The 25,620-nt window shown below is 46.9% G+C and overlaps 1 protein-coding gene across 2 annotated transcripts in view; it reads left to right on the plus strand.

Annotated features, from left to right (window-relative positions):
• The window catches only part of CD276 (CD276 molecule), an 86,649-nt gene that overhangs the window by 36,359 nt on the left and 24,670 nt on the right, over nucleotides 1–25,620 (plus strand). Inside the window, exon 1 of one of the 2 annotated variants that reach the window (XM_070468810.1) lies at nucleotides 17,466–17,810. The exons of the other annotated variant lie outside the window; for it this stretch is intronic. The gene's annotated coding sequence lies outside the window, so the exon portion shown is untranslated. Of the gene's footprint in view, nucleotides 1–17,465; nucleotides 17,811–25,620 lie in introns of those variants that run through there. 2 annotated transcript variants of the gene reach the window in all.

Raw genomic sequence — 25,620 nt, forward strand, 5'->3', positions numbered from 1 at the left:
TCATTTTTTCCCAATCAAGGTGGGGAAGAAGGAGAGACTGCTCAGTGGCTGCCTGCCAGCCTTTGTTTGTTGAATCTATTTCTCACCCCTTGTTGTTTAGGCACTAAGTTGTGGCCAACTCTTTGGAACCCCATTGACTGTAGCCTGCCAGGCTCCTCTGTCCATGGGATTTTCTAGGCAAGAATACTGGAGTGGGTTGCCATTCCCTTCTCCAGGGGATCTTCCTGACCCAGAGATGGAACCTCCATCTCCTGCATTGTCAGGTGGATTTTTTACCACTGAGCTGCCAGGGAAGACCATTTCTCACCCTAGCTGGCTCCAAAACTGTCTTTGAGGTTACCTTGCCATTTGCAACTGGTGTTATATTGGTGTTTTCTGCCCACAGAAGTGGAAAGGCAGATTATTGTGGAGGAGAGAAAATCCACAACTAGAAAGTCTTCCCCTAGATTCTCATCCATCCATGATATCTGACTTTCTCCACCTCTAATTTGCATATCCACACAGATTGGGACCTGTCTGACTTCTTTTTCTCCAAGTTCGATTCTGGGATACATCACTCCTCTTTGATTATACAGTGTCTTCAGGGCTGAATTTGGGGGAGGAAATCATCAGTTTACTTAATTCAGCATCAAGATGGAAATCTGAAACCTCCTTCTGCTTTCCATTATCTAGAAATTTCCCAATATTTTTGGTCTGCCAATGGCTCTTCATCTTATCTTCCATTTCTTTTATGTATTGGTTACTTTAAAAATTGTTTGTATATCTGCTCTGTCATTTCAAATGCAAGGCTATGTTCTGAAAGTCTTCCTCCTCTTATTTTGAAGGATCTCCTACTTGTTAAGAAGCTGGGGTCTCATCTTTGCTCTCCCTAGCTTTCCCATCTGTAACATGGGAGCAAATGGACTAGGTGGTATTTGAGGGCCTTCCCCTTCTCTTGTGCTATGACTTAAGGATCACGCCTGGCTGTTGTTTGGCTTGTTTCCTTCTTTACATTCCACATTAGTTTGGAAATGTGGGTGGGGGCGCCACATTCTCCCTGATCTCACTCTGGTCATAAGTCAAAATGGAGAGCTGAGAAACGAAGGCAGTTTCCTCTTAAAAGAAAAGCATAAACCATCTACAAAAACAATTCCAAAATGAATAACCAAGCTAGATGAACAGAGGACTATCCTGAGAAATGTAGAACTGGTGGCAGGGGGATAATTTAAGGATTTATTATTCCCAAAGCAAAAGCAGACTTCCAAATTACCTTTTATCTTTTTCTATTTTTTTTCCAAAAGCCCCACTGAGAGCCCCCAGGAGCTGCTAATAACTAGTGTGAGATCATAACTCCCTAGGAGATAGATGTCTCTGTGTGACCTGTGATGTCAGAAAACAGGGTGGTAACTTGAATGACCTCCAAGTATCTCGCATATCAAATACACAGTAGTGTCCTTTTGTAAGGGCAGAAACCATGAATATTGGGAAGAGCTAAAATCCATTCTGGGAAGGTTTGGGGGAGTTGGGAAGAGCCCACTGTCTTTTAGATCTAATTTTGACTTATATTTGGTTATTCAGCCTGTAGTCCCTGCTCATAAAGACATGAGTCTGACAGTTCAAAAAGTGAGAGGGCTGGGGTGGTGGCGTGGGCTTTGAGGTACAAGAATGAGGCACAGGCAGCCTTCACTCCTTGCCATCCACAGTTTTAGGCATCATAAGGCCACAAACTATTGACCAAGGACCTCAGCTCAACCCTCATAGACATATGGGGAAACTGAGGCTAAGAGAGGTCAGGGACTTGCCTGATGTCACAAAGAGAGTCAGTAGCTGACTTAGAACTCAAGGCCTCTTATTCCCATGCAGGAGTCCGATACCTGTACCTAGGTGCCTTAGGTAAGTTCCTGTAGCTTCCAAGACCCCATTGAGTTTGAGGGAGACCCTGAGTCAGGCCTAGAACAAGGGCTAATGAAACATGTATCACTACTACTACATGGATGCTGTGCTGTGCTGCAGGAATCCTCATTCATGACTAAAGAACTTGTTCCCTACACTCATAGCATTTCTGCAGGAAGATAGCTCTCAGTTGTTAAGTTTTCTTTGGGAATTGCTTCTGCCGAAGAAAGTAACCTGGATCAGGCCATTCCCCCTTCCCAGGAGACCCATAACCAATGGTTGAACAGTGCTTAGGTACAAAAGACCAGCCCTGGCCCTAACACAAGACAATGCTAAAGAGGTCATCCCAGCTTCAGAGTGCCTTATGGGGTTGGCTGAGGCCATTCTTGAGACTGTATTGTAGCCCAACATCTCTCTCTGCCAGTTCTTTTCTTCTTCTGGTGTTGAGCACAGAGCATCCCTAATGAACTTCCTGGGTGCTAATCTCCATATTAGAGTCTGCTTCCCAGGAACCTGTCCTGTCACACTTGGGTTGAATTACAATCATACAGAAGCCAGACCTTGAGAAGGAGCTGAAGTCAGGTGGCTTCAGTCATGTCAGGGGAGCAGCTGAAACAAGATGGGTCAGGAGGTACAACACAGACTCTGAACCTAGAGGTCTGGATTCCTGCCTCCCCATAGCAGCCATCTGCCCTGCTGTAATCTTGCCTGCAAACCCCTAAATAGATAAGGGGTGGGGGGCGGGGGGAGAGTATATGTGATTATTCCAAACTGTCATCTTTCATCCCTATTTAAAAACCATGCTGGACTTCCTGGTGGCCCAGTGATTAGCAATCTGCCTGCCAACACAGGGAACATGGGTTAGATCCCTGGCCCAGGAAGATTCCACATGCTGCAGGTGAGCAACTGAGCCCAAGTGTGCTACAGCTGTTGAGCTGATGCACCTACAGCTTAGGCTCCACAACAAGCGAAGCCACCACAATGAGAAGCCCATGCACCACAGCAAAGAATAGCCCCCGCCCCTACAACTAGAGAAAGCCTAGTCAAAGACGCAGAAATCCTGGGTCAGACTCAGCTTTTACCCTGGAGAATTCTGAGCAGAGGAATGACTTAACTTGCCTGTGTTTAAAAGGATTGCTCTGGACACTTCCCTGACCTCCACAGCCCTAGTCCACACTGCTTTCCCCTCTTCTCTCCTCCCACTTCCTCCTCCAGCTCCAAGTATTGAGGAGTATCCTTGTGGACCTTGGACGGGGGCGAGGGGGCGTGGGATCTTTCCACTTGTCACCAGAAGGGGGCGCAGGGTAGCAAATGCTATGTCACCCATGGTGGGGAAAACTTGGGGTGGTGGGGGAAGAGGGGAATTTGGAGGCAAACTTAGTTCCTTCTTAGGGTTTCCCTCGTAGCTCAGTTGGTAAAGAATCTGCCTGCAATGCAGGAGACCCGGATTTGATTCCTGGGTCGGGAAAATTCCCCTGAAGAAGGAAATGGCAACCCACTCCAGTATTCTTGCCTGGAGAATCCCATGGACAAAGCAACCCTGGCAGGCTACAGTCCATGGGGTTGCAAGAGTCTGACATGACTTAACAATCACCATCATTAGTCCCTTCTTGGCTTTGCAGACCATTTGTCTGTGGCAATAGCTTCATTAGTCCTGCCTGCTACAGGGCTAAGGGGGAAATTCTCCTGATGCTCTCAGAAGTGGCTGGCTGCAGGGGAGCCTGAGGTGGATTCTTCTGGAGGAAAAAGAGACAGAGACCCTGAACAAATGACACACTCTTCCCCCACCCCCGCCACCACATGGCCAGTCCCTGGCAGGGCTGGGAGGTGAGCCTTGGTGTCCTGGCTTCCAGCCTATTGTACTGTCTACACGTGAGTCCTGCCAGCCAGGGTTAAGGCATTTGCTCCAGAGTTCAATTATTCTTTCAGCTACAAAATGTAAGGCGGGTACAGAGGGAGCAGGGGTGAGGAACCTGGAGGCAAATAAGCCTGGGTTCCTGCCCCGAGGGAGCTCTCAAATGCTTATGGAGATAAAGCTTGAGACAAGCAGAGAACACTGTGGGCAACGCACGTCAGATCCAATCAGGGTTGAAGTTGGCACCTGCATCCTGAGGGGGACTTGCGGGAGGAAGTAACCGATTTGTCCAGTTTGAGAGAACCATTTCTGATAGACTTCCTTTCCCTGAGGGGAGGGAGTACTTAGGGTGGAGGGTGTGGAGTGATGGAGAGGAACACAATTTGACAGCTATGCTGACCCCATCAGAATGATGAGGGACTGGTGGAGAAACTTCTAGGGTGAGCGGAGGAACTTTTTGGCTGGTGTCATTCCTCAGAGGTATCACCCCTCTCCCTGAATGGACAGTCCTTGCTGCTGCTAAAGCTGCCTATTGAAAACCTGAGGCTGATCACCATTTGTCTGTGGAGGTGTCGGGTTTCCTCGGAAAGTCTGGTTGTAGAGATTTCTTTAGAAGTTGGTTTGTGATGATCTCATCTTGGGAAATGAGGAAAGGAGAAGAGATGCCAAATACGTTATTGTGCTGAAAGTCCTGTTTTAAGAAAACAAATGCAAGATTGAATGCATTAGCCACTGCCAGCCACAAACATGGAGAAAGCAGTTAAGCCAGTAAGGAGTAGTACCCCACATTTGATGTGGGAATCTAGGGTGAGGTGGGAGGAAAATCTGGTTTCCAGTCAGTGGTATGAGTGGGGAGGGAGGGGCCCGGTAAGAGGACTGACCCATCAGGGTGACTTTCCTGGTGGTCCAGTGAATAAGAGTCTATGTTCCCAGTGCAGGGTGTCCAGGTTCCATCCACAGTCAGGGAACTAGATCCCACACACCAAAACAAGGAACCTCACATGCCACATCCAAGATCCCATGTTCCTACAACTAAGACCCAGTGCAGTCAAAATAAATAAAGAGGACTTCCCTGGTAGGACAATGGACGGGAATCTGCTTGCCAATGCACGGGACACAAGTTCCATTCCCGATCTGGGAAGATTCCATATGCCACAGAGTAACGAGACCCACAGGCCACAACTACTGAAGCCCATGCACCTAGAGTCTATGCTCTGCAACTGGAGAGGCACCACAATGAGAAACCCTGTGCACAGCAACCAGAGAGCAGCCCCTGTTCACTGCAACTAGAGAAAGCAAAGAAGACCCACCACAACCAAAAATTAAATACATAAAAAAAGTTTTTTAAAAGGAAGGACTCATCAAGGAGGATTGAATGAATCATTCTCATCACTGGGGCAGTGACGCTTTTCCTTGTGTCCCCACCAGGACTGGGACTATGATAAGATGTCCTGATGATGCCCAGGCACACTGTCTCAAGCCCAACTAAAACCAAACAGCAATGGTAATACCTAAGGTTTAACACCTGGATTAACATCAGGACTTCTGGATTTCAAGAGGTTTATCCACTGTCTTCCTTACAAGGATCTCCATTGCTGACTTCGGATGCTGGACCTTTCATTCTCTGTGCCTTATTCTTCCAGCTGGAACTCTTTATCTTCCTCTTCTGTGCTCTCTTCTCTGAATGTCACAGGTCAAACCTAACAGCGGGGCCAGGGTGAGGGCGCCGTATATGAGGCACCTATGATGCAACTTGAAGGAGGTGCTCGCTTTCAGGGTCATGCAAGTGCTAAGTGATTTGAAGTTATTAGAACAAAACAACTCCCAATGTGATGACAGATTTCCCCTGGCATTATGGTGCAGTTTTTAATGTTCTTGTTTTGTTCTCTAATTTTGGCCCAAACCTCCTGTTGGGAGGGCGACCCTGACCCTCCAGCAGCAGGACACAGAATCTGAGATGGATTCCTAGGACTGGGAGCACTGTAAACCTGGGCTATGGAGAAGGAATAGGGGGCTGAATGGCTCTACCTAGGGCAGATAATGAAGACGGGATGGTGGGTTGGGTGAAGGCAGGTGGTTATACAAGCCTGGTTAGGTTATGTGTGTGTGTTGGAGGAGAAGTGTTCCTGGATGATCCTCCAGTGAGGATTAGTTCCTCTCTTTTTTTCAGGCTGCTCCTGTCACTTTGCTGGCTAGAAGCTTCCAGCTGGAAGTATTTGAATCTAGACACCTGAAAAGTGAAAGTGTTAGTAGCTCAGTTATGTCTGATTCTTTGCGACCCCATGGGTTATAGCCCACCAGGCCCCTCTGTCCATGGCATTCTCCAGGCAAGAATACTGGAGTGGGTTGTCATTCCCTTCTCCAGGGGATCTTCCCAACCCAGGGATCTAACCCAGGTCTCCTGCATTGCCAGCAGATTCTTTACTGTCTGAGTCATCAGGGAAGCCCAGACACCTGAAGTCCACTCTAATACCCAAGTGCCAGGAATAAGAAACTTTCTAGCAGGAACCTGCAGTGGTCACTATGCACCATGTTCAACCCCAAACTGGATCTGCTCATTCAGGGAAATGGAGTTGACTTAGTCTGGGCTGGCTGGCCTGCTCCAGATGGCAGCCCTGGGAACACTAAATGAGTGGGCGGGACTGGTTGTGGGATGTGGCCTTTGCCAAGATATCAAGGACTTGAGGCCTGAAAATGCACACAACTCAGGGGGTGATGTGCAACAACTAGCCTGAGTGGAGGGAGGCCAATGAGAAGACACTGGTGTCACAGGGATCCTCAGGAAAAAATTGCTGAATGGGGCCTTAAACCCCCCTTCAAAGTCAGGTTAAGGAATCCAGTTGCTGGATTTAAGAGTATTCAAACAGATGAGGAAGACATCTGTCCTTTTGTATGTCAAAGGAGCAAAAGGAAGTTGTCTGTGAATTTCACCATGAACTCAGAATTTCTGTCCTGGGGAAACTAATATGAAGGTCAGAACACCCCCTCCCTTTGTCAGAATGGTGGTCTGATGTTCTTTACAGGTATCCTGGGGAGGAGAAGATTATGGAAGGTCACCATTCCTTTGTTACTGAGCATGGCCCCACCCATCAGAATAAGACCCAGTTTCCCCCTCAGTCAGTCCCTCCCATCAGGAAGCTTCCATAAGCCTCTTATCCTTACCCATCAGATGGCAGACAGAATGCAAACTACAATCACAGAAAACTAACCAAACTGATTAACCCAATGAAACTATGAGCCATACCGTGTAGGACCACCCAAGATGGACAGGTCATGGTGGAGAGTTCTGACAAAACATTGGCCCCTGGAGAAGGGAATGGCAAACCACTTCAGTATTCTTGCCTTGAGAGCCCCATGAACAGCATGAAAAGGCAAAAAGATAGGACACTGAAAGATGAACTCCCCAGGTCAGTAGGTGCCCAGTATGCTACAGGAGATCAGTGGAGAAATAACTCTAGGAAGAACAAAGAGACAGAGCCAAAGCAAAAATAACACCCAGTTGTAGATGTGACTGGTGATGGAAGTAAAGTCTGATACTTTAAAGAGCAATACTGCATAGGAACCTGGAATGTTAGGTCCATGAATCAAGGCAAATTGGAAGGGGTCAAACAGGAGATGGAAGAGTGAACATTGACATTTTAGGAATCAATGAACTAAAAAGGACTGGAATGGATGAATTTAACTCTGATGACCATTATATCTGCTACTATAGGCAAGAATCCCTTAGAAGAAATGGAGTAGCTATCATAGTAAACAAAAGAGTCCAAAATGTAATACTTGGATGCAATCTCAAAAACGACAGGATGATCTCTGTTCATCTCCAAGGCAAGCCATTCAATATCACAGTAATCCAAGTCTAAGCCCTGACCAGTAATGCTGAAGAAGCTGAAGTTGAATGGTTCTATGAAGACCTACAAGATCTTTTAGAACTAATACCCAAAAAAGATGTCCCTTTCATTATAGGAGACTGGAATGCAAAAGTAGGAAGTTAAGAGATACCTGGAGTAACAGGCAAATTTGGTCTTGGAGTAGAAAATGAAGCAGGTCAAAGGCTAAAAGAGTTTTGCCAAGAGAATGCACTGGTCACAGGAAACACCCTCTTCCAACAACACAAGAGAAGACTCTACATGTGGACACCACCAGATGGTCAATACCAAAATCAGACTGATTATATTCTTTTTTCTGGCACATGAATGTTAACAGCAGTATTAAAAAAATTTTTTTTTAATTTGTTTTTTTTTCCATTTATTTTTATTCATTGGAGGCTAATTACTTAACAATATTGCAGTGGTTTTTGCCATACATTGACATGAATCAGCCATGGATTTACATGTGTAAATCCATGATCCCTGATGGGGATCTCCTGATCCCCCCTCCCGCCTCCCTCTCCATCCCATCCCTCTCCCTCTGGGTCTTCCCAGTGTACCAGCCCTGAGCACCCGTCTCATGCATCCAACCTGGGCTGGTGATCTGTTTCACCCAATGATAGTATACTTGTTTCAATGCTGTTCTCTCTGAACATCCCACCCTTGCCTTCTCCCACAGAGTCTAAAAGTCTGTTCTGTACATCTGTGTCTCTTTTTCTGTTTTGCATATAGGGTTATTGTTACCATCTTTTTAAATTCCCTATATATGCGTTAGTATACTGTATTAGTCTTTGTCTTTCTGGCTTACTTCACTCTGTATAATGGGCTCCAGTTTAATCCATCTCATTAGAACTGATTCAAATGAATTCTTTTTAATGACTGAGTAATATTCCATAGTGTATATGTACCACAGCTTCCTTATCCATTCATCTGCTGATGGGCATCTAGGTTGCTTCCATGTCCTGGCTATTATAAACAGTGCTGCGATGAACATTGGGGTATACGTGTCTCTTTCAGATCTGGTTTCCTTGGTGTGTATGCCCAGGAGTGGGATTGCTGGGTCATATGGCAGTTCTATTTCCAGTTTTTTAAGGAATCTCCACACTGTTCTCCATAGTGGCTGTACTGGTTTGCATTCCCACCAACAGTGTGAGAGGGTTCCCTTTTTCTCCACACCCTCTCCAGCATTTATTGCTTATAGACTTTTGGATAGCAGCCATTCTGATCGGCGTGAGATGGTACCTCATTCTGGTTTTGATTTACATTTCTCTGATAATGAGTGATGTTGAGCATCTTTTCATGTGTTTGTTAGCCATCTGTATATCTTCTTTGGAGATGTGTCTGTTTAGTTCTTTGGGCCACTTTTTGATTGGGTCTTTTAATTTTCTGGAACTGAGCTGCAGGAGTTGCTTGTATATTTTTGAGATTATTTGCCTGTTGCTTCATTTGCTATTATTTTCTCCCATTCTGAAAGCTGTCTTTTCACCTTGCTTATAGTTTCCTTTGTTGTGCAGAAGCTTTTAATTTTAACTAGGTCCCATTTGTTTATTTTTGCTTTTATTTCCAATATTCTGGGAGGTGGGTCATAGAGGATCCTGCTGTGATTTATGTCAGAGAGTGTTTTGCCTATGTTCTCCTCTAGGAGTTTTATAGTTTCTGGTCTTACATTTAGATCTTTAATCCATTTTGAGTTTATTTTTGTGTATGGTGTTAGAAAGTGTTCTAGTTTCATCCTTTTACAAGTGGTTGACGAGTTTTCCCAGCACCACTTGTTAAAGAGGTTGTCTTTTTTCCATTGTATATCCTTGCCTCCTTTGTCAAAAATAAGGTGTCTGTAGGTACGTGGCTTTATCTCTGGGCTTTCTATTTTGTTCCATTGATCTATATTTCTGTCTTTGTGCCAGTACCACACTGTCTTGACTGTGGCTTTGTAGTAGAGCCTGAAGTCAGGCAGGTTGATTCCTCTAGTTCCATTATTCTTTCTCAAGATTGCTTTGGCTATTCGAGGTTTTTTGTATTTCCATACAAATTGTGAAATTATTTGTTCTAGTTCTGTGAAGAATACCGTTGGTAGTTTGATAGGGATTGCATTGAATCTATAGATTGCTTTGAGTAGTATACTCACTTTCACTATATTGATTCTTCCAATCCGTGAATACGGTATATTTCTCCATCTATTTGTGTCCTCTTTGATTTCTTTCATCAGTGTTTTATAGTTTTCTATGTATAGGTCTTTTGTTTCTTTAGGTAGGTATACTCCTAAGTATTTTATTTGTTTTGTTGCAATGGTGAATGGTATTGTTTCCTTAATTCCTCTTTCTGTTTTCTCATTGTTAGTATATAGGAATGCAAGGGATTTCTGTGTGTTAATTTTATATCCTGCAACTTTACTATATTCATTGATTAGCTCTAGTAATTTTCTGGTGTGATTATATTCTTTGCAGCCAAAGATGGAGAAGCTCTATACAGTCAGCAAAAACAAGACCAGGAGCTGACTGTGGCTCAGATCATGAACTCCTTCTTGCCAAATTCAGACTTAAATTGAAGAAAGTAGGGAAAACCACTGAACCATTCAGGCATTACCTAAATCAAATCCCTTACAATTATACAGTGGAAGTGACAAATAGATTTGAGGATTAGATCTGAGAGACAGAGTGCCTGAAGAACTATGGATGGAGGTTCTGACATTGTACAGGAGGTAGTGATGAAAACCATCCTCAAGAAAAAGAAATGCAGGAGAAGGAAATGGCAACCCACTCCAGTGTTCTTGCCTGGAGAATCCCAGGGACAGGGGAGCCTGGTGGGCTGCCGTCTATGGGGTCGCACAGAGTCGAACATGACTGAAGCGACTTGGCAGCAGCAGCAGCAGCAGTATGTTTTAAGGGTACAGGGCTTCCCTGGAGGCTCAGATGGTAAGGAGTCTGCCTGCAGTGTGGGAGACCTGGGTTCTATCCCTGGGTTGGGAGGGGTCCCCTGGAGAAGGGAATGGCAGCCCACTCCAGTGTTCTTGCCTGGAGAATGCCATGGACAGAGGAGCCTGGCGGGCTACGGTCCATGGGGTCACAAAGAGTCAGACTTGACTGAGCAATTTTCACAAACACACACACACACACACAAACACACTCTTAACGGTACCAGTCGGTGTTATTATTATTAAGTAAAACCATTACAATTTGTATTATCTGGGAGGCATAATACCCTTAAAATCTACTAAAAACAAATTAATCTATCAGATGAGCTAATCAACAACTTTGAACAAATATCTATTATATTTATGTATTTGCTGATGAGAAATAAGTCCACAGGTGGATGACATAAGCTGAGTAAGTTGCAGCAAGACTAAGAGAAAGGCTAACTCTGTGGACCCTGGTAAGGTGGAAAGGCTTGGGTTAGGTGACAGAGTCCTGATAGAGTTAGGTGCTGTGTCCTGCAGAAGCTCTGAGAACAGATTGAGACAGGTAAGCTCTAGAAGAGATAAGCAGCTAGAGAAAACTACAGGAAATAGAACTGAATTCTTATTCCACAAAACAAAAACAAGGTGAGAACTTCTGTGGCATATGCAGAAATGTAAAGTCGGATGTGTTACTTTATTTTACATACCAACTGTTTTGAGACTTCTGGAGATGTGCAAGGCTCTGAACACAGCCCTCTCTGAGCAAGGCACTGGGAACTCCCTGGAGATATGCTTCCAGCCTTTTCTCTGGGGGGACACAATTCCTTGCCTTTGTCAAACTGTTTAAATTTACAGGTGTCTATGATATACAAGTGTCAACCTTGCGATGTAAGTGTCCTTACGATATTTCATAGATGAGCATGTTAAATCTCAGGGGAGTTAAGTAAATAAAGTAAAACTATAATTAAAAAAAAAAAGAAATGCAAAAAGGCAAAATGGTTGTCTGAGGAGGCCTTACAGACAGCTGAGAAAAGAAGAGAAACAAAAGGCAAAGGAGAAAAGGAAAGATATACCATTTGAGTGCAGAGTTCCAAAGAATAGCAAGGAGAGATAAGAAAGCCTTCCTCAGTGATCAATCAAAGAAATAGAGGACAACAATAGAATGAGAAAGACTAGAGATCTCCTCAAGAAAATTAGAGATACCAAAGGAACATTTCATGCAAAGATGGGCTCAAGAAAGGACAGAAATAATATGGACCTAACAGAAGCAGAAGATATTAAGAAGAGGTGGCAAGCATACACAGAAGAACTATACTAAAAAGATCTTCATGACCCAGATAATCACAATGGTGTGATCACTCACCTAGAACCAGACATCCTGGAAGGAGAAGTCAAGTGGGCCTTAGGAAGCATCACTATGACCAAAGGTAGTGGAGGTGATGGAATTCCAGTTGAGCTATTTCAAATCCTAAAAGACGATACCGTGAAAGTGCTGCACTCAATATGACAGCAAATTTGGAAAACTCAGCAATGGCCACAGGACTGGAAAAGGTCAGTTTTCATTCCAATCCCTAAGAAAGGCAATGCCAAAGAATGTTCAAACTACTGCCCGATTGCAGTCATCTCATATGTTAGTAAAGTAATGCTCAAAATTCTTCAAGCCAGGCTTCAACAGTATGTGAACCATGAACTTGCAGATGTTCAAGCTGGATTTAGAAAAGGCATAGGAACCAGAGATCAGATTGCCAACATCTGTTGGATCACTGAAAAAGCAAGGGAGTTCCAGAAAAATATCTACTTCTGCTTTCTTGACTATGTTAAATCCTTTGACTGTGTGGATCACAAAAACTGTGGAAAATTCTTCAAGAGATGGGAATACCAGACCACCTGACCTACCTCCTGAGAAATCTGTATGCAGGTCAAAAAGCAACAGTTAGAATTGGACATGGAAAAACAGACTGGTTCCAAATCAGGAAATGAGTATGTCAAGGCTGTATATTGTCACCCTGCTTATTTAACTTATATGCAGAATATATCATGAGAAATGCCGGGCTGGATGAAGCACAAGCTGGAATCAAGATTGTCAAGAGAAATATCAATAACTTCAGATTTGCAGATGACACCACCTTTATGGCAGAAAGCAAAGAAGAACTAAAGAGCCTCTTGATGAAAGTGAAAGAGGAAAGTGAAAAAGTTGACTTAAAGCTCAAGATTCAGAAAACTAAGATCATAGCATTCGGTCACATCACTTCATGGCAAATAGACGGGGAAACAATGGAAACAGTGACAGACAATTTTTTTTTTCAACTCCAAAATGACTGCAGATAGTGACTGCAGCCATGAAATTAAAAGATGCTTACTCCTTGGAAGAAAAGTTATGACCAACCTAGACAGCATATTAAAAAACAGAGACATTACTTTGCCAACAAAGGTCCATCTAGTCAAAGCTATGGTTTTTCCAGTAGTCATGTATGGATGTGAGAGTTGGACTATAAAGAAAGCTGAGTGCTAAAGAATTGATGATTTTGAACTAAGGTGTTGGAGAAGACTCCTGAGATTCCCTTGGACTGCAAGGAGATCCAACCAGTCAATCCTAAAGGAAATCAGTCCTGAAAATTCATTGGAAGGACAAATACTGAAGTTGAAACTCCAATACTTTGGTCACTTGATGCAAAGAACTGACTCCTTGGAAAAGACCCTGTTACTGGGAAAGATTGAAGGTGGGAGGAGAAGGGGATGACAGAGGATGAGATGGTTGGATGGCATCACTGACTCAATGACATGAGTTTGCGTAAACTCCTGGAGCTGGTGATGGACAGGGAAGCCTGGCGTGCTGCAGTCCATGGAGTCGCAAAGAGTCAGGCGTGACTGAACTGAACTGACTGACCATTCTTCCCTCATCAGTGCTGAGTAAGCAGTGGCAACTCGAGGACCAGGCCAAGCACTGGAGCAATCTGGGGTCAGGGTGGCTGCTCTGCAATGCCTTCAGGAGCCAGGTTCCTTCTGCCTTTCTCCTGTGCCTCCCTTACTTAGCTTCTGTCTGCATAGTTGCAAGATGGTTGCTTTACTGTTTGGTGTTGTGTCTGCATTTCAGGCACAGGAGAGAAAGAAGAATAATAAAGGCAAAAGGCAAGGTTCATGCCAGCTAAAACTGTTCTTTTCTATTTTTTTAATTATGGAAAAATATACATAAAAATTATCTTAGTCACTTTTCCGTGTATAGTTCAGTAGTCAGTACATTCACATTGTTGTGTAGTCAATCTCCAGTCTTGGAACTTCCCTGGTGGTCCTGTGGCTAAGACTCTCCACTCCCAATGCAGAGGGTCAGAGTTTGATCCCTGGTCAGGGAACTAGATCCCATATGCAGCAACTAAGAGTTCAAATGCTATAACTAAAGATCCTGCATCCTGCAACTAAGATCTGATATAGTTAAATAAATAAATATTTTTTAAAATCTCCAGTCTTTTTTTGTCTTGAAAAACTGAAACTCTGTACCCATTAAACAATAACTCCCCATTCTCCCTTTCCCAGTCTCTGGTAACCACCATTCTGCTTTGTTTCTATGAATTGGACCACATTAGTACCTCATATAAGCAGATTTATACAATATTTGTCTTTCTGTGACTGGACTTTTTCACTTAGCACAATATCCTCAAGGTTCATCCATGTTGTATCATATGTCAGAATTTCCTTCCTTTTTTCAGGCTGAATAATATTCCATTATACACATTACCAGGCTTCCCTGGTAGCTCAGCTGGTAAAGAATCTACCTGCAATGCAGGAGACCTTGGTTTGATCCCTGGGTTGGAATGATCCCCTGGATGAAGGGAACGGCTACCCATTCCAGTATTCTGGTCTTGAGAATTCCATGGACAGAGCAGCCTGGCAGGCTACAATCTATGGGGTCCCAAAGAATTGAACACAGCTCTTTGTGATTTTCACTTTAATTTAGTGAAAGAGCAACTTTCACTAAATACACATTACCACATTTTATTTATCCATTTATCCATCAAAGGACACTTGCATTGCTTCCACCCTTTGGCTATTGTGAATAACGCTGCTATGATCATGGGGATGCAAATATCTCTGAGACCCTAATTTCAATTCTTTATGAATATATACCCAGATTTAAAATGTTGGATTCTATGGTAATTATATCTTTAGTTTTTTGAGGAACCACCATACTGTCTTCCATAGTCTCAGCCCTTTAACAAAGGGCTTTCCCTGAAGCTCCAACCAGTGAGTTTCACTTTCATCTCATTGGCCATCTTAGATCATGTGACCACCTCTAGCTGCAAGGGAGTCTGAGAAAGGATTATTTTTAACTAGGCACAGAACAAACATTCCATGACCTGAGGAGAGTCCTCTGTGCTGGGATGGTCTAGGTGTTTATGTCCAGGAGCAAGTGTCCAAGTCACAGCTGAGCCTGTCCTACAGACACTCCGCCTGTCCCCTGCCCACAGTGTTTGCCCTTTCTGGGGGAAGTCAACACCCTCTTAAGGCACTGCTTCGGGAATGTCAGTCAGTACTTGTTTCCGTCCCTCCTGAGCTATTCTCTCCAGCAACAATTAAAGTCTCCCCACCAACCCCTACCAAGTGTAAACTGCTCTGTGCTGTTCCTTCACTGTCCATCACAGCTAAGTCGTGCCTTCCCTGCCAGACTATAAGTCCTCTGGGACAGGACCTGTGTTACCACCTTGGGGCATAAAGCACAGGGCTGACTCCTGGGGTAAGTACAGACAGCGAATTCCTCCAGACCAGTTCTAAGTCCTGCTGCAGGGCTCCTGGATCTCGCAGCTCAGGGGCACCTCTCCATGGGATGCTTCTCCCCTAGATTTTGGGGCCTAGTAAGGGCTACTCATCTTGAGAATCATGAAGTCAGGCCCAGGCTAGACAGGACCTGACAGGGTAGGAAGGAGCAGGGAGGGGGAAGCTGATGACCTTCAAGCACTCTGGACCAGAAAGACCTGGTCCTTGATCCCCCAATCTCTGCCCCATCCCTAGGAGCAGTTACACAGACACCAATGCAGACACAGCCACTATGAAACTTACTTTCAGATCACATGTGCAATTAGGTGCAGAGTTACAGATGTTCACAAATACACACACCCATGCATCACTCATACACACACACACACACACACACACTACAATTAAGTTTGAATTCAGCACTTAAATTCAAGGGGGAAAAATCTTAGTTCCTCCACTTATGCTTGGATATCCTTAAGATTCCTCTCTCCTTGTGCCTTAATTTCCATACCTGTGAACATGAGGATGATATTAATGATAGCATTTACCTCACTGAGTTGTGGGCTTTCCTGGTGGCTCAGATGGTAAAGATCTACTGTAATGCTGGAGATCTGGGTTTGATTCCTGGGTTGGGAAGATCCCCTGGAGGAGGGCATGACAACCCACTCCATTACTCTTGCCTGGAGAATCCCATGAACAGAGGAGTCTGGCAGGTTACAGTCCCTGGGGTCACAAAGAGTTGGACATGACTGAGTGACTAAGCATAGCACTGAGTTGTGAAGATGAAATGAGATAAAGCGGTAAAGTGCTTAAAACAGTGGCTGACAGAGATGCACATATATTCAAACACATTTCCGAAACCCTCTCCCATCTTGCTGCTGCCACTTGGTGGTGGACCTAGCTGCAATACAACATCAGTTCAGTTCAATCGCTCAGTCGTGTCCGACTCTTTGCGACCCCATGAATCGCAGCACGCCAGGCTTCCCTGTCCATCACCAACTCCCGGAGTTTACTCAAATTCATGTCCATCAAGTCGGTGATTCCATCCAACCATCTCAGCCTCTGTTGTCCCCTTCTCCTGCCCCCAATCCCTCCCAGCATCAGGGTCTTTTCCACTGAGTCAACTCTTCACATGAGGTGGCCAAAGTATTGGAGTTTCAGCTTCAACATCAGTCATTCCAATGAATATTGAGGACTGATCTCCTTTAGGATGGACTGGTTGGATCTCCTTGTGTCCAAGGGACTCTCAAGAGTCCCTTCTTCTCCAACATCACAGTTCAAAAGCATCAATTCTTCGGTGCTCAGCTTTCTTCACCATCCAACTCTCACATCCATACATGACCACTGGAAAAACCATAGCCTTGACTAGATGGACCTTTGTTGGCAAAGTAATGTCTCCGCTTTTTAACATGCTATTTATGTTGGTCATAACTTTCCTTCCAAGGAGTAAGCGTCTTTTAATTTCATGGCTACAATCACCATCTGCAGTGATTTTGGAGCCCCCCCAAAATAAAGTCTGACAGCATAGGAGTCCTTTTATCTCTCTGAGGCTCAATTTTCCCACCTGTAAAACAGGGATAATATTATCTTCCTGGTCCAGGTGCTTTGAGGATCTAAACAGGCCCAGCATGGAAAACTCCTAGCCTCCTCTCTGCACAGAAGTCTACTGCACCTTAGCTATTACTGTCTGTAACTGATGGAGAACAGGTCAGAGAACAGGTGCAGGGATGGGATGTGCCAAGGCAAAGGCTTGACCCCCTATCACCCTGCAGGCTGGAGATCCAAGCCTGACCCAGCCCCATCTCCTCCAGGCTGGAGTTGAGTCCTAGAAAGACAGAGCTCCAGATCAGGGTGGGGGGCGGTCAGAGCTGTCCCACCTTTGGGAGCCTGGGGTGGCCACTAGCCTGGCATGGGGCTGGGGGCAGGGCCAGCGTGGTGGCCGTGGGTGGAAGGAAAAAAGGAAAACCAGCTCAGTGGAAATTACCCTGCGGTTGGCTCAGGCGCCCACGACACACTGTATTTATAGAGAGCTGCCTGCCGCTCTTAATGCTTCACAGTCGAATTAACCCTTTCCAGGCCGCGGTACCAGTCTGGTGCCAGAGGAGAGGACTGGACTGCGGAGTCAGCCAGCCAGATCCGAGCTCTGGCTCTGCAGCCAGCGGCCTGGAGCAGGACCCAGGGTGGTCGATGACCTTCCAGCTATCCCCCTAGCAGAAAATAAACTCCGGATCTTGGGAGGGTGGGTCACGGTGGGGGATGGGCGGGGATCAGACTAGCAGCCCTTTACCAGCGCGCCCGCGTGGGTCTGCACCCAGGGCAGGGGCGGGTCCCCGCCGGTGCCCTGCCCAGCGGGCTGGCTCCGGCCTCGGCCCTAAACCGCGGCCGCGGGGCCAATCCGGCCTCTGGGGCGCACCCGGGCCGCCTTTCCGGGCCCGCGGCTTCCTCCAGCCCGCCCCGCCCCTCGGACTCCCGAGGCCGCCCCCGGCCCCCATTCGGGCCCGGCCTCGCGGCGGCGGCGGCTGCAACTCGGCAGCGCTCCGCCGCGTCCCCGAGTCCCGGGAGTCGGCGCGGCGCGGTGAGTGCTTGCGTGGCGGGCCCGGCGCTGGTCGGGGCGGCCTTTGTCTGCGGCCGAGCCCGGCCCCCGGCCGCCGGGCAGCGGGCCTGCTGCAGGACTGCTGGGGAGGGCGGTGAGCCCCCTCCCTCGCAGGGCGCCCCCGCCCCAGCCCTCTCCCCCTGCCGGGGCTGGCCGCGGCGCCGGGAGCACGTTGGACCCCAGATCTGGGGCCCGGAGGCGGCTGGGGCTGCCAGAATCCAATCCCGCCCCCAGCCCTGCCTCCCCTTCCCCTGGCCGGCGGGGCCTGAGCACTGTGGGACCTGCCCTCACCCGGGAATCCGTTCGAGGGGGAGTCTGGGCGGGTGGCCGCCCAGGGTGACCGCGGAGGCCCTGGGTGTGCAGGGGAACCGAGGCAGATCTGTCATTGTGTTGATGATTCTGGAAAGCTTCACTATCTGGAAAGCCACTATCTGGAGCTAGGAGTGAAGCGGAGTCTCCCGGGGCCCTGCAGAGGAAAACAACGTGACCTAACCACCAGCTCTGAGAAGGGGGAGCTGCCAGGGAGAGGAGGGCCAAGGGTTGGATAGGGGAGGGGGGCCCCATTCTGCTTGGCCCAGAGAAATGGAGTGGGCGATTGGAGACTTCCGTGGGTAGCAGTGGACATGAGGGAGACAGATTCAGAGAAGGACAGACAGGGATGGCTGGCCTGGGTGAAGGGATGAATAGGTGTGTGGGTAGGGGGCAGAACACAGGGAGCCGGGATGGGGCATCTGGGGGCTTGGGAAATCTCAGGGAGATGAGGGGTGGGGTGGGAGGAGAGGAGGTGGAAGATGTGGTGGAGGGAAGGTGGGGACCCAGGGTGGAGGCCCAAGTCCTCCGTTGCTGCTTAGCTAGCGAATTGGCAGGTTCGGGGGCCTAAGGCAGTGAACTGCCAGAAAGGGGATTTATTTCTAAGCCAAACCTAGCCTAATGAGAAATGCGTGATGGATGACTCAGATATGGGATCTATCATTGAGGAAAACATTAAGCAAATAGGAAAGCAAGACCCATTGGAGAGTTGAGAGGGTTTGTTTGACTTAATTGAGAAAAACTACTTAGGTTCAAATTGGATGTAGATAATTATAAATGAGTCTGATTTCATCATTAAATGAAGGCCCTAGGTCTTTTTCTTACATGCCTGTCTTTAGCAATTTGCTTCTATATTAGAAAGTAATGGAGCTGTTCTTTTTTAAGAGAGTTCTTTATTTAGTTCAGCCTCTTCTCTGACTCCCTCTTGCCTCCAGAAGTTCCTAGGAAATCTGAGGCTGTGCAGCCTTCCTGTAATTTGGGGGTCTGCACACAGGTGGGTGCTTTTGGAGAGTGAGGGAAACTGAAGTCTAAACTTGAAATTGAACTCTAAACATGTCCAGTTGGTTAGTCTGATCTGAGTGGCAGAGCTCTGAGGCAGTGGGTATGAGTGGTGGCTTATATTTCCAGCTCTTTTGGAAATGGGAATAGTTTGGGTGACTGTATTTTTCTGATATCTAGAGTTCCTGAGATTAAAAGTGAATACTTATATTAATAATTGATCATGGAAATCTTTCTGCCCTGTTTATGCATGTCACAGTCTGACCTCCTGATGTCAGCGACATTTTCCTTCATGACCTCAGATCAGCGCTGTGAATATCCATTTTTGCACTAAGGGGACTCACAGAGGAGTGAGAGCTGCATTAAGTGGCTTCAGAGATGCTTATATTGGTCCCCTGACTGATCTTGGAGTTCTTTTCTCTCTTCAGTGACATCACTGGTGGTTTCTCCTGCCTGCTTTCAGTGAGCTTTCCAATGTATTCCAGACTCCTGTGTTGCAAGAAATCGGACCATCCAGCTTGTTAGAGATGGGAGTGATAGTCACTCAGTTGTGCCCGACTTTGCAAACCCATGGACTGCAGCCCACCAGGCTCCTCTGTCCATGGGATTTTCCAGGCAAGGATACTAGAATGATTTGCCATTTCCTTCTCCAGGGAATCTTCCTGACCCAGAGATTAAACCTGGGTCTCCTGCACTACAGGCAGATTTTTTACCGACTGAGCTACCAGGAAAGCCCAAGAGATGGGAACCCTACATTAAAACAGGACTGAGGATGAGAACAGGTTTTGGGAATTGAAGACCGATTTTCCTTCCTGTCCTTGGCCCTCTGCACCTCTGCTGAGGCACCTGATGGAAGCAGGTTGCCTGGCTGACTGAGATGCTCAGATACCTGATAGCTGGGAAAGGAGCTGGAATGTCTGTGGAAAGGACAGTGGTAGAAGTGTTGTCCCTTCTGTGGAGGCTGTGTCCTTACTCTGCTGAAGTTGATTTTTGAACGGTCCTGTGGCAATGCCTCTATCCTTAAACTTTAACCTGCTCTGGAGTCATCAGTCTTTATTCTTTGGTGTCGGATTTGGGTTTGATGCTGAGCTGAGCAGTACTGTTCAGGATCAGAGACTGAGTATGATCACAGAGCCAGAAGCTGGGATGCCACAGCACTCAGAAAGTATTGGCGAACAAGTGTCTGGCCTGTTGCTTGCCACTGCTTGGTTGGATTTGTGCTATGTGAGGAAAAATGACCCAAGTCCAAGCGACCTCTGAGATGACCACCACACAGGGCCTGCGCGGTGGCTGTGAGTCATGGGGTCAGGGGAGGAGGAAGAAGGGCAGGCAGGATGATGTCACTGCCCATGAGCTTATCCTTTGAGTGGGTGGCCACTTCCACTGCTGTCCATTTCCCACACCCCTAGGGCAGGAATGACAGGGAGGTCCGCCAGCAAAAGAGGGAAGGCAAAGTCAGGGCCTAAAGGAGGGCCAGAGGGTGGGAACTGGTGATCTTGGAGAAATTTCCTTTGGTCTTGTTGGCCAGAATGGATCACACATCTGAGAGAGGGCCACATGTGCTTTATGTAACTTTCGCCTGCCACCCCCAGTTCTGCCACCCCTGCGGGATGAGGTTCCAGATAGGAGCAGTGGGTGTTCAGGTTTTGGGGGGTGGGGCTGTGCTGGATGCTTAATAGAAATTGTCCCATTTCATCATCATAGCTGTCCTGTGAGATAGGGAATCATTAGCTCCATTGTACATATGGGTAAACTGAGGCCCGGAAAAGGGAAATCACATGCCCAAAAACATGCAGCTGGCAAATGCTGAGGCTGGGTTGCTGTCTCCTCCAGGAGCTGGCTCTTTCTGCCACTCTGGAGGCAGACTTAGTTGGAACCTGGTAAGATGTGCTAAGGGCCCCTAGTAAGGTGTGCAAGGCAGAGAGGATTCATCTGGGGAACTGGGGAGACGGCAGACCTGACCTGGGTGTCCTTGCAGCCCAGCTGGAACCACTGTTAAGAGTTCTTACTGTTCCAGAGGCCTGGTCCTCAGCACACTAGTGCCTTCCAGGAGTCCCTCTCACTTCTGACCAGTGCTTCCAGCCAGCTGCCCCCATTCTCCCAAGAATGGATGCTTCCTCCACACCCCTAATGCCTTTGGGCCTTTGGTCTTCCCAAGACTTAGGGAGGGAATGTTGGAGGGAACTGCTGGGAGTGGGGATTGAGAAACATTTTTGGGGGGAGCCTCGGAGCGGGGAGAGATACTACTTCTGGGAGGCAGGACTTCCAGGTAACCTAAAGTCAATGTAGGCTCCCCAGGAACTAGACCTCCCATGGGAGAGATACTGAAATGTGTGGAGGCCTTGTACAAAGGGGTTGTAGCAGCATGGGGTCTGTGTCCTGCAGGAGGAAGGGGGAGAGGATCAACAGGGATGAGCCAGACACAGAGATGGAGCCGAATTGTGATTTGCTGCTTTGGAGCTGGGGTGCTAGTGGAGTCCTAGGTGCAGAGGGGGTCAGAGAAAGAATAATGTTCCTAGGGATCTGTACATATAGCCTGACAGAGGAGGCTCAGTGCAGAGGATTCAGGAGGCCTTCTCCCCATGCGCATGGCAATAACAGAAGTAGTCATGATCCGTAACCACTGTTTGTGTGCTTTAAATCCTTTCTGTATGTCCTCTTATTTTATCCTTACAGCAGCTCTGTGGGGTAGGCATTGTTTCCCCCTTTTTAATGAGATAGAATCAAATCTCAAAGAGGTGAAGTCATTTATACTTAATCATGTGTCTAGCCGGCCTTTGGAGTCAGAGTCTGAACCTAGGCTTGCCTGATGAACCTGAGTCTCAGCTGTATGGTGAGGCAGGCAAGAGCGCCCGATGATGTTTAACAGGTGAGGAATTGAGGCCCAGGGGCACCTGTAAGCTGGCTCTTAGTCACCTCTGATGTGACTGATGACTGAGCATGGGCCCCTCGGCAGTCTGCACCCTGTTCCCTAGGCTCAGACTCCCCTCTGTATGGTGGGCATGGAAGTGGGCACTGAACAGGTGCTCCAAGAGGCCTTCCAGCTCTGAAGCTAGGTGGAGCCTGCTATACTCCGGAGGAGGAACCCCTGGAGATCCAGAGGGGCTGGTGCTTAGGTGGAGAGGGGTCTGTAGCATTGTTCTGCCAGGGCAAACCTATTTCAGGGTAGAAACCTGAAGACTGTCAGGGCAGGGGGTGTTTGGTAGAACACATCTGGAGTAAGTGGGCCCTTCCATGAGTGAAGTCTAGAAAGGTTTCTGGGAGGGATGAAATTTCCAGACACATCTGGGTGGGCACTCAGCAGGACTCAGCAGAGGTTGAGTGAATGCAGATGTGTGTGGCACGGGCCTGCCAGAACAGGACCTGGGATCCGCCCTCCAACTTGGTCTTATGTTGTCTCATGCCTTCCCGTCCTCTCTCTACTCTCCTTCAACTCCTGCCTTCTGGCCAGACCTCTTCTGAGCTAAGTGCAGCCGTCACCTTTTCTCAAGGTTCCGTGTTTCTGATGGGGGGTGTGTGTGTGTGTGTGTGTGTGTAGCCTCTGCACACACTTCCAGTTCTGAGTTGGTGTCACGCTGCCTTGTCAAGTGGCTGTTGAACTCTGGAAGACGCAGACTCATTTTGTGGTGGCTCCTTAGCCAGAAGAGGGTGTGAGAAGGAGGCCAGCTGTTGTGGCAAAAGTCACCATATTCTTGAACCCACTGAGCCGTCTTCCTTCTCTCTGGATTCGCCTCCTCCGGGTCTCATGCCTTGACTTCAGTGTGGAGAGGGGGCCTCGATGGGGATGGTCTGGCTTGGGGAAGCTGGGGGCTCTGCTCTGTCCTGTTTTTCCTCTTCCTTGTTCTTCCTAAATCCATAAGGGAAGCAGATCGCAGATGCCAAGAAAACCTTGGCCCCACTCTGCTGGGCTGGCGCTGATGACACACTGCTGTTTTGACTCACACAGAAATCACTTTGAGAGGAAGAATTGATTTCTTCTCTTGGGTAGGATCACGGGGCTGGGGAGCAGTGCCCGGCGGACAGCCTTGAACACAAAAGGCCCAAACTAACTCATTATCAGGAAAAACCCTGCCTAGGGTTCCTAGGCAAATCTGGAGATCCCCTAAACTCTTTCTGCAGGCTCCCACCCAGTTGTGGAACACCTATACTATTAATATTAGGTCAGGTTTTTTTAGATAATTTTTCTCAGTGGAATCCCATAATCATCTTATGAAGGCAGAGTTTAGATTCCTGTTTCACACATGAGCCAGCTGAGGCTCAGAGAGGATGTTTTCCCAGAGTCACATGTCTAGGAAGTGGCCGAGTCTGGATTTGAAGCTGTGTCTCCAACTCCAGAGACATCTTCTAAAATGCCAGGGCTCACTCTGTCCATCAGGCTTCTTGTGCTACACCAGCCCAGCATGTGGTGGTGGCCATAGCACAGGAAGGGGGCCAGAACCTTCCTCTGAGGGTTAGGGAGATGAAGACCCTGAGAAGCAATGGGGTGGAGCAAGTGAGTGAGAGAGCCTGGTCTAAAGCCCACTTAAACATAAATCTTCGATGTTGCTGTTTTCCTTTTTCACTTGTTAATGAACAAAAGAATTAGATGCTTGTTGTCAAAGCAGCAGAAGTGTATCAGAGTAACTAGAAGGTGGAAGTAGATGCTTACCTTCATCCCCATGCTCCATGGTTGGGTTCACTATCATGCTTCCAGACCCTTTTTCTATACAAACATTCATCCATCCATCTCTCTCTCTATCTAAACCCACAGGCATTCATTCATTCATTGAGCAGTGCTTTGAACACTCATTATGTGCCACACCTTAGCTAGAATTAAGGATCCAATAGTATAAAGGATCTAACAAATAAAGCAGACATGGTTCCTGCTCCGGGAGGTCTCAGTGTGACACATGGTAAACAGCAATGCATAGCAGGGACATCGATAGAGTGGCAGACCCCCAACCCAGCTTTTCTGCCAAGGTGAACCTCAGGATGTCATCCAGGAAGAAGGAACTGTGCTTGCAGAGACCCTGTGAGGAAGGGAACAGGGTCTTGTAAGAGCTCTGATGAGGGGAGAATGGGGAGGTGGGCAGGGCTGAACCAGGCAAGGCCCTGTAGGCTAATTAGATATTGAAAGTGATGATGTGGTGCCCTTTTGTTTTTATAGCTGTTTTCCTGGTTGCTGTGAAGAAGTCTAGATGAGAGTATAGAGCTGGGTTGGGGGACAAGAGAGAAAGTGGAGAGGTACATTTTGTAGCCATGCAGGCAAGAGATGATGGCAGCGTGGCAGACCAGAGAGAGAAGCCAAGGTAGAGGGGAATAGAGAGAGTAGAAATACATTGGGTTGACAAGCTTTTTCTCTAAAGGATCAGAAAGTAAATTGTTTAGGCTTTGTGATTATTACAACTACTCAGTTCTACCGCTGTGATGGAAAAGCAGTCAGAGATAACGTGTAAATGAATGGAGGGTGGCTGTGTGCTGATGAAACTTGATTTACAGACATTGAAATTTGAATTTCATATGATTTTCATGTGTTATGAAGAATTCTTCTTTTAATCTTCTAACCATGTAAAAAGGTAAACCCTGTCTTAACTGGTGAACTGAACAAAAGCTGGTGGCGAGCTGAATTTGGGGCTGAGGCTGTAGTCTGCAGATCCCTGAGATATATTTGGGTGTTTGGGATGGCTGTTCTTGGTGATAAACTGTAAGGGTAAGAGAAATAAGGGTTCTGACTTGATCAGAGGTGGTGGAGGATGATGCCTTTACGAAGTGGGAAGGGCTGGGGAGGAACAGGTTTGGGGCAGGAATCAAAAGATTGAAGAGGGACATGTTAAGAGAGAGGTGCCTGTGAGGCATTGGAACAGAGATGTTTAGGAGACAGTTGGGCTTAATTTTGGAGCTCAGATAAGAGGTGTGGACTTGGAGAGGTAAATTTGGGAGTTGTCAGCATATAAATGATATTTAAAGCCATGGGAGTGGATGAAATCATCTAGGAAAAAAAAATAGTAGAAAGAATTAAGGAGAGGGTCTAGGAGCAAGCCCCTGGGGGTTCAGTGCCAGAGAAGGAAGGGCCTGCACTGAAATATAGGAGATGGAGAGAGAGGTAGGTGACTAGATCTGGGACCATGGGACCATGCATTAATACAGAAATTAGGTCACATAACTCCCAATATATAATATACTTTATTCAGTGACCCACATGGACTTATTTCCATGTTAGTACAGGTTCTTTTGAAAGGCTGTATGCTATTCCATTATACAGATGCGCCATAATTAATGTACCCGTTCCCAATTGTTTTCCATTTTTGCTGCTGCTGTGTTTGAGAATGGAGTTAGTGTTTCTGTAAACCAGTCTATACTGACCAGCCCCTGGGCCAAGTCTTCTGCTGCTTGTTTTTGTATCATCTAGAAACTAAGAATGGTTGGCCAAAAAAATCACGTGATTCCTAAAAATTATACTCAATTCAATTCCCAGTGTCCATAAATAAAGTTCTATTGGAATACA

This window comes from Odocoileus virginianus, chromosome 6 (genome assembly GCF_023699985.2).
Source record: "Odocoileus virginianus isolate 20LAN1187 ecotype Illinois chromosome 6, Ovbor_1.2, whole genome shotgun sequence".
Lineage (NCBI taxonomy): Eukaryota > Metazoa > Chordata > Mammalia > Artiodactyla > Cervidae > Odocoileus > Odocoileus virginianus.